Consider the following 8,535-nt stretch of genomic DNA (forward strand, 5'->3'; position numbering starts at 1 on the left):
GTGCCTTGGTTCCCATTACTTTGCTTTATCTTTTACGTTAGTTTGTTTCTCCAAAACTGGCTGCAGTATTTCCCTTTAAAAGGGAAAAATATTCTGGCCCCCAATGTTGATTTAAATTATTATAAAGCTACCTAATATATATAAACCCAACACTGTTATAACACTGTACTTACGAGTATAGTTCTTATACAACTAAAATCAAAACATATCACAAATTAAATACTTACAAACTTACAAATAGATGATGCTGACTGATATGGCATGGATTCTTTGAATCTGGTATGCATGCTTTTGTTGGATTCTATTAGGGCTTTGTCTGACCTAGTCTAGATTAGTTCTCACAATATCTTCCCTAAATGTGCCTGCCTTTACTTTCATTACCACATTTACCATGAGGTTATAACTTCCATTGGTGCAGAAACCTGCCCTTCCCAACCCTTCAACAACTTGCAGTGTAGCTGACATATGGAAGGCATTCAATATTGGTTGACTGAAAATTTTGCACATGGTGCAAATATCTGGCCTCTCTAAAAGGGTTATAGTCTCAGGTTGAATATGTGCTTATATGTACATGTGTCCGTGAGAATGTATTTTGCTGCAAGTAACAGGAGAGCTAATTGAAGTAGATCGAACAGTATTGTGTACGTTATCTCACATGAAAAGAGTTCCAGAGATAGAACAGTTCCAAAAATAGATAATTCAGATAATTCACGATGTCCTCAAAAAATTGAGTGCCTTCCATCTTTATATTCTGCCATATCCAGCCGTGACTCACAAGATAGCTGCAGTAGTAGTTCCAAGAAGTATATGTAGATGACAACAGTCCAAGAAGAAAAAAGAAATTCTTGCCTCTCAGTTGTCTCAGATGCTCCTCCGCAGATTTCTTTGTCTCATCAACATACCTATCACAGTAGTTGAGAAAACAGGCTCTAAAATCAGACTGGCGGTTCAGATGCCCCCTCTACTCCTTTCTAGCTGTGTGATTTTAGGCGAGTTAGTCTCTCTGGGCTTCAGTTTAGTATAGTACATATCCTCCTCATAGCTTTATTATGGGAATGAAATGAGTTAAAACCTGTAAAGTTCTTTTAAAAGTACCTGGCAAAGTCAGTGCTCAGTAAATACTATCTTGGGGTCTTCCTCAGTAGACTAGCATCTTTGGAGTTCACAATCTGCAGACAAGATATATATATCTCCTTAGTGTCTGTGGGGACAGAGCCAGGAGTAGTTTCCAGGCTCTCGGCCTCACGTGGAAAGGTGCTCACTCGGGTAGTAAATAGCCATCAACTGTGATTGGATGGCCATCAGCTGTGGCTAGTTGGCTGTCAGCTGTAACCAGTGAGCCATTGGCCACTAATATAACTGCCGTGGCTACACTAGCAGAAAATGGGGGCTTGCAAGAAGATGGTGGCTGGCAAGCGCAGATTGCAGTTAGGACAGCAGGTTGCAAACAGTGTGGCTCCTGCTTCCTGTGTCTCCAACTGTCGTGCTGGGTGTCAGGGGGGGTCTCAGCTACCGCTCCCCACATAAGAACGCAGGACATTGTGAGGCCAAAAAGGAACACCCACGGAGCCATAGATAGGGGAGTCATACTACTACAGTCTCGCTGGCGGCTGGGTTTCAGACACAGGAAGCAGGTGCCACACTGTTCGCAAACCTCACTGCACCGCTTGCAGGCTCAGCCACCATCTTCTTGCTAGCCCCCATTTTCTGCTAGTGTAGCCACAGCAGTTATATTAGTGGCCAGTGGCTCACTGGTTACAGCTGACGGCCAACTAGCCACAGCTGATGGCCATCCAATCACAGTTGATGGCCATTTACTACCTGAGCCAGCACCCTTCTATGTGAGGCCGAGAGCCTGGAAACTGCTCTTTGGGGCTCTGTCCCCACACCAACCCAGCCACCAACGAGAATATGGTAGTATGACTCCCCTATCTATGGCTCTGTGGGTGTTCCTTTTTGGCCTCACCATATCCTGAGTTCTTATGCAGGGAGCGGGACTAACGACCCCAGAAGAGATCCTGTCTGTCACCCTGCATGACAGTGTCCAATGGGAAGCAAGAATTTAGTAGGTGTCCCCAATTTCTGTTACCTAGGAGCAGAGTGCAAAGAACAATATCTAAAACATTAAGAATCAAGGATAAGGGAGTGTATAGCCTGTTAACAATTTCTTGAATATGACACAGAAAGTTAAATGCTTTTAGTTCAACAGTCATTCAACTGCCAGTAAGTGTGACAGCATTCTGTTCACTGGTCCAAACAATGTGTTAATGTCCAGCATGACTGGCTTATCCTTGACCCAATAACTCTCAAGTGAAAACATCAGGATTGATATTTCTCACACCTGGTAATGTGAGTTCATTTCTAGAACCACCCCACTTATAAAATAACCCAATGCACAATCAACTATTCTTCTCAGAGTCCGTAGGACAGAAATGGGGGTACTGTATGGAAAATTCCTCTTCTTCCTCCCACTCTCAAAGCCATTGTTTTTGCATACAGACCAACATGGACATCAGTGACTTCATTAACCCTATAGGCTTGGTTGAAATTGGCTTGATTACATATATGTAATGAACATTATGGCTGCCTGTTTAAGAATATTTTACTATTTTAAATGAGTGCTGCTACCATAAGCCCAGAGAAGTTGGCCCTAATCATAATGGTCAACCTTAATTAAAGAATGTGTGTATTGGGGCTGGAGTGGGGGACTCTGAGGTAGGGGAGCGAGAATAATGACCAAATATGGGAACTTTGGCTCTGCCATCCCTCATTTCTTTTCCATTTAAACCATCACAAATAGATGCTATTTACATGGTATAATGAAAACCCTGAGGTTTGTAATCAGAGGGACTTGGATTTGAATTTTGACCTCATCACTTAGATTTTGTGAACCTTTGATTCTCAATTTCTGAAAGTACAATTAGAACATTAAATCATTTAGTTTATGGAAAATGATTAACATGGTTCCTGCCATGCAGTTCTTTCCAGTATTTAACAAGGTGATCCGCTCTATCTGAGGAACGCTTTAGTGAGGTATTCTAACTTATAAATATGTCCTAGGCCACATCCTATTAATGAAAACAGCCTCAGGTGGATCACAGTATACTCTGCCTCTCACATGCCTGCTCTAACAAGAGTGACAGGCCTGCATTACCGGGTTTTCTAATGAATAATGTGAAATGCAGACCCAATCTTGCTTTGAGGGAAGAAGAGGAATTAAGAGGCAGTTGTTACAAAGTCAAAACTCCAAGGGGTAAAAGGAATAAAGTTACTGTTGCATGAGTAGGAGTTTTAGAGAGGTGGAAGAAAAAGTACTTCAAGAAGGAAATTGAAAGATGCAAAGAAGTGTGATATGGTCACAGTGGCACACTGAAGTGTTAGACCTGTTTTATGCTGTTTCACACTGAAATGAGGTAAGGTGTAAGGGTAGTGAATAACTTCAAGAGCCTTCCCAATTCTTCTCAAGTTAACCTTGTATATATGGGACCAAAAGGGGAAATGGAAATCAAATGACCAGTAACTTAACTATATAAACCTCAAGAACAGACTGTTTAAAAAATAATAGCAGAATGTCCCCTAAGGCATTATCAGATTCAGGTCACTTATAACCTACTGTGGGACTGAATCCTAGTGGCTTCAATGGCTCAAGTGAAATTTTCTCTCAGAATTTGATCAGCTTCCCTAACAAGTAATCAAGGTAATTAAACAACACAGAATACAATTTTTGCCTAACAAATTGGCAACATTTTAAGATTTCTGATTGATAATATTGGTAATGTGTGGAGCAACAATTATTCATCTAGTGACCATAGTAATTTAAATAAGATTAGCCTCTCCAGAGGGTAATTTGGCAACGTGTACCCCTTTACAACAATTTTACTCCTGTGAATTTATCCTAAGGGAATAATTGGAAAAGTGTACAAAGTTGCATCTACAAATATGTTCATCACAGTGTTACTCATCCTGAAATCCTGGAAGCCATGTAAACAATTGTCATCAACAGAGTATTGATTAAATGAATTACAGGTACAGCTATACAATGGGATGTTGCTCTGTAGAGTTAAAAATAATAAGATTGGTATTTATCATAAAGGAATAATGTCCAAAATATGTTGTTTAATTTTAAAATTTTGCAAAACATGTAAAACATGACCACATTTTTTGTATGTGCATAGAAAAAAAATATAGGAAGGTACATATCGAAATGTTAACAAGAGTTCTTTCTGGGTTGTGGGATTAAAGATAATTTTCATTTTTTCTTTACATTTTTTGTACTGTCTGAATTTATGTCAATTAACGTGTTATTTTTATTACAAGAAAAAATAGAGCTACATCATTTTGAGAACCATCTAATGAAGGAAAAATAAAAGTGAAAAATTAATACGTAATTCTTTTCTATACTCACTTATTTTTAGTAGATGAAAGCCTCTTCAGAGTGTATTTTCTTTTACTGCTATTAATTTTTATTTCAGGTTTTAATTTAGGGCATCAATGAGTGTGGGCTGGGAGGAGGGAAATGGGCCAGTTGTAAGGCATTTGGGGCAGTTTTAATTCTAGGCGGAAGAAACAGCTCAGGACTCCCTCCCACGAGGCCCTCCCACTGCTTCTCAAATCTCTGTGCATATCTGAATTCATGTCTTCCTTGACCAGTAACAAAAAGATTCATATAAAATTTCTTTAAATAGCCAATTCTCCTTGCTTGCATCTACTGAGATGCAAAAATTATATTGCGTCTCAGTAGTTCATTTGCTTTGTATACTTATGTGTTGTAGTATAAATAGCCTAAGCCGTATAAAGAGTGATCAGAAGATGGTGAAATTGGTCAGAAGAGACTTTCATTCATTCATGTACTGTACAAATATATTTTCAGCCCGTTATGTACTAGGCACTAAGGCACTGGAGATCCAAAGATGGCAGATCACACAGTCCTTTCTTGGGAAGACCTTACACACTGCAGAGAAACAATTATAATACAGAGTGTATGTGCAAAATGAAGTGGGAACTTAGAGGAAGGAGTGCCAAAGTCTTACTGGGGGTGTTAGTGATGGGCTGACCCTTGAAAGCTACATAGGAATTTGCTATAAATAGGGTTTCTGGGAGATAAGTTTTCACCTGAAAGAATTGAAATATATAATATTGTTGGAGAACAGCTAAAAGGTCAAGGTGGCAAATAACTAACCTCCTAAACTGATTCTGCTAATAAAAAAGGTTAGAGGAGATATTTATCCCCTTCCTTTGAGAACCACTTCCTACGAGGTAATTTCAGTGCATAGTAACAAAGGCACTTGAGGTTGGTGCTGGAGCCTTCATTATCTTTTATAGAAACAAGAAGTTTTAGCAGGGCCTTGCACACTACTATGTGTCAACTGTTGTGTGTTAATGTCAAGTGATAGATCTTTTAAGCCAGTTTAGAATAAACTGTGGTTACAAGTGGGGTGGAAGGACAGGAATTGTATGAATGCTGAGCTAGCCTGATTTGAGGGGTCCTGGTATCAGCATTTTCGAGCAAGAAAAACTAGAAGAGATCTGCTCCAATTTACTCAATAGGTTAAAAAAAAAAGTTACTGAGATTGCTAAGATTTTAACAACCGCCTTCTTCTATAGTAATACATTTACTAAATAAGATGTTCTGCGTAATAGTGCTCTAGTACTATTACTAGACTTAATGGGAGGATTGATTTTGTTCTTCTAGAGAGTAGAGAAGTAGTAACACTGTTTCCTAGCTCGGGCTTATGTGTTTTGGGTGTTTATATAGTCAAAGGTCAAAAGCTGACTAAGAACAGATGAGCCCTTTCCGTTTGCATCATTTTTCAATTTTTCAAAGGACTTAAAATAAACTATCATTTTCCATTATTTACTTAAGGGCTCTGTTTTGCAGAATTTGTAGTTCTTGGGAACCCCCCTGTCGTTCTTACGAAGTACACAATCAGATTCTTACTCATCTATTAGCATCTAAGGAATGCTAGTATTAATATGCATGGTTTAAATCACCCAAAACAGAACAAGAAATGGAATTGGCCAGTAATATTTGTGACTTTCCACAATTATGTGTATAGAATCAGAAAATCTATTCCTTGAACTAGAGGAAATGATAGAGATAGAGAGGGAGAAGGAGACGGTAAGAATGTATATCAGTTCTGAGACCAAGGATTAACTTCTCTGAATAAAAAAACTTCCTTTACTAACCAGCATTTCATCTAATGTAAATAATGACATTCTTAAAACCTACTTCAACTGTAGACTTTTAAGAGCTTACAAAAATGTACAGCTGACATCATGTAGAGAAGGATTTGCACTAATTTTCATCTAGATTCACTCTTCTCCTGAACTCCAACTTGAAATCTCTGAGATGCCACTCTCCAGAATACATGCAGCACTTAAATCTTTGTTAGTCAGCATCTGTAAATAAATCTAGATTCTAAATTCTACTTGCCCAATTCCTCATTCTGACAGTAATGGCAAATGTAGGTTTTACTGCGTACAGTTTCTATTTGTTCATCTTACAGGTTTTCTCAGATTAGCATTTTGGAAGGTATTGAAAAATGAAGATACCAGAGCCAATATGGGCAGTGCCTTGTTGACATTTGTTTGATATTCCTGCAATAGCAAAGTTTCCACTTTTCATGACCACTTTCTAAACTGGCATAATATTTTCTTAAATGCATAACCCAAGGACAAAACAGTCCTAAGAAGTACAGACTTTTTCATTCATTAATCCATTCCTCAATCCATTCATTGTTTGCCAACTTCCTTTCACGTGTCAGAGACAGGTCACCCAGTGTTGAAATGTTGAGATAAAGGATACAGTCCTGTCCTCAAGGAGCTCAGTCTAGTTGTTATTATGGACTGTGTTCTTAGGTGGATTTGTCCACTAATAAGAATGGAATGTACAACCTCAAACTCTCTTATGTATTATATGATCTGCCCCCTCTGAAATCTAATGTTCTTTTTGCTGTGAAGCAATTTTGCAACTTGTTCTGTTGTCTTAGGAATAATAAACCTTCAAAATAACAAACATTATTGACACCTACTATAATCTGGTGGTAAGGGCATTGTGACAGGTACACTAATAAGATGTCCCTCCATGAACCGCACTTCCTTGTATTCATGGTTTTATACAATCTCCTCCTCTTAAGTGTGGGCTGGATCTAACCGATAGAATGACTTAGTGAGTTTCCCCTAACTAATAGAATATGACACAGGTAATAGAAGTCACTTCTGTGATTAGGTTGGAAAAGACGGTGACTTCTGCCTCTATTGTCTCCTTGGCTTGCACACTTTGGTGAAGCAAACCCCCGTGTTGGAGAGGCCCACCTCTCAAGAGGGTGGCCTCTAGCCAACACCATCCTAGGAACAGAGGCCCTCAGCTTATCTGTCCATGAGGAACTTAATCTTGCCAACAACCATGTGAACCTGGAAGCAGATCCTACCCTCGTCAGACCTTTGGAAGAGACTCGAGCCTTGCTGACCTCCTGATTTCTGCCTTGTGAAAGAATCTCAGAGATAGGACCCAGTTAAGCTATGCCAAGGTTCCTGACTCACAGAAACTGAGAATAAATATATCTTGTTTTAAACTGTTAAGTTTTGAGGTAATGTGTTCTGCAGCAATAGATAACTAATACGGAAATTATCCTTGTTCTTAAGGAGTTGACAGTAAAGCTGGAGTCAGACAGAACACTAACACAGTGTTAGAAGTCGTGCCATCTTCAGTAATGTGGGAGAGGTTTAAACAAGGGACTCAATTCTGTGATTCTGGCATTTCAATTCTGGTCTCAAGTTAACTTGATTTCTGTTCTTATAGATTTTCCAGCTTAAAGGGATCTTAAGCAGCTCACCCCGTTAGTTCTTACCCTGTATTCCTCCTTCAAAGAAGAATAACAATACATATTGTAATTGCCCAACTAGACAACATGTTCCTTGAGGGTAGGAAGAGAATTTTGTAAGTGCTTTTTCCTAGGCCCTAGTTCCTGCCTTTTCATATGAGGGGAGGACTCACTAAATATGAATAATCAACTATGTTCTCACAATTAGTGAAAGAGCAAAAAACACAAGGAAGACCTCTGAGTTTCCTGAAAGACCTGAGAATTCTGGTGCATGTACTGGAGATGAGGGGATGCGGGCGGTATTGCCACAACTGCCCTATGTGGGCTCTGATGCACAATTAGTGAGACAAACATAAGAAACTTTGGAAGATTTTCACAGGCTATATTCATTGTGACTTTGCATACTTCCTCCAGAATCACTAAAACAGCTTTAAGTGTTATTTTTACTGACTATATCAGATGCTGCCTATGCTCTGCCTATAACCCCTAGGTATTCGCCATAACTGTATATGCCAGAGCAACCAACTGCAAACACCCACAACTCTCGACTTCAGGGCTTCAGCCCAAAGTGCAGGGCGCAGCCCTCAGCCAATGACCATGAGAATGGGAGGAAAAATCCCCACATTTTCTTGCCTTACTTCAGTGGGATGACACAGAGATGAGTTCTATGTTGTCATCCGAAGTTCCTCAGTAACACTGAACCTCAGGTACT

The sequence above is a fragment of the Rhinolophus ferrumequinum genome, chromosome 19 (assembly GCF_004115265.2).
Source record: "Rhinolophus ferrumequinum isolate MPI-CBG mRhiFer1 chromosome 19, mRhiFer1_v1.p, whole genome shotgun sequence".
Lineage (NCBI taxonomy): Eukaryota > Metazoa > Chordata > Mammalia > Chiroptera > Rhinolophidae > Rhinolophus > Rhinolophus ferrumequinum.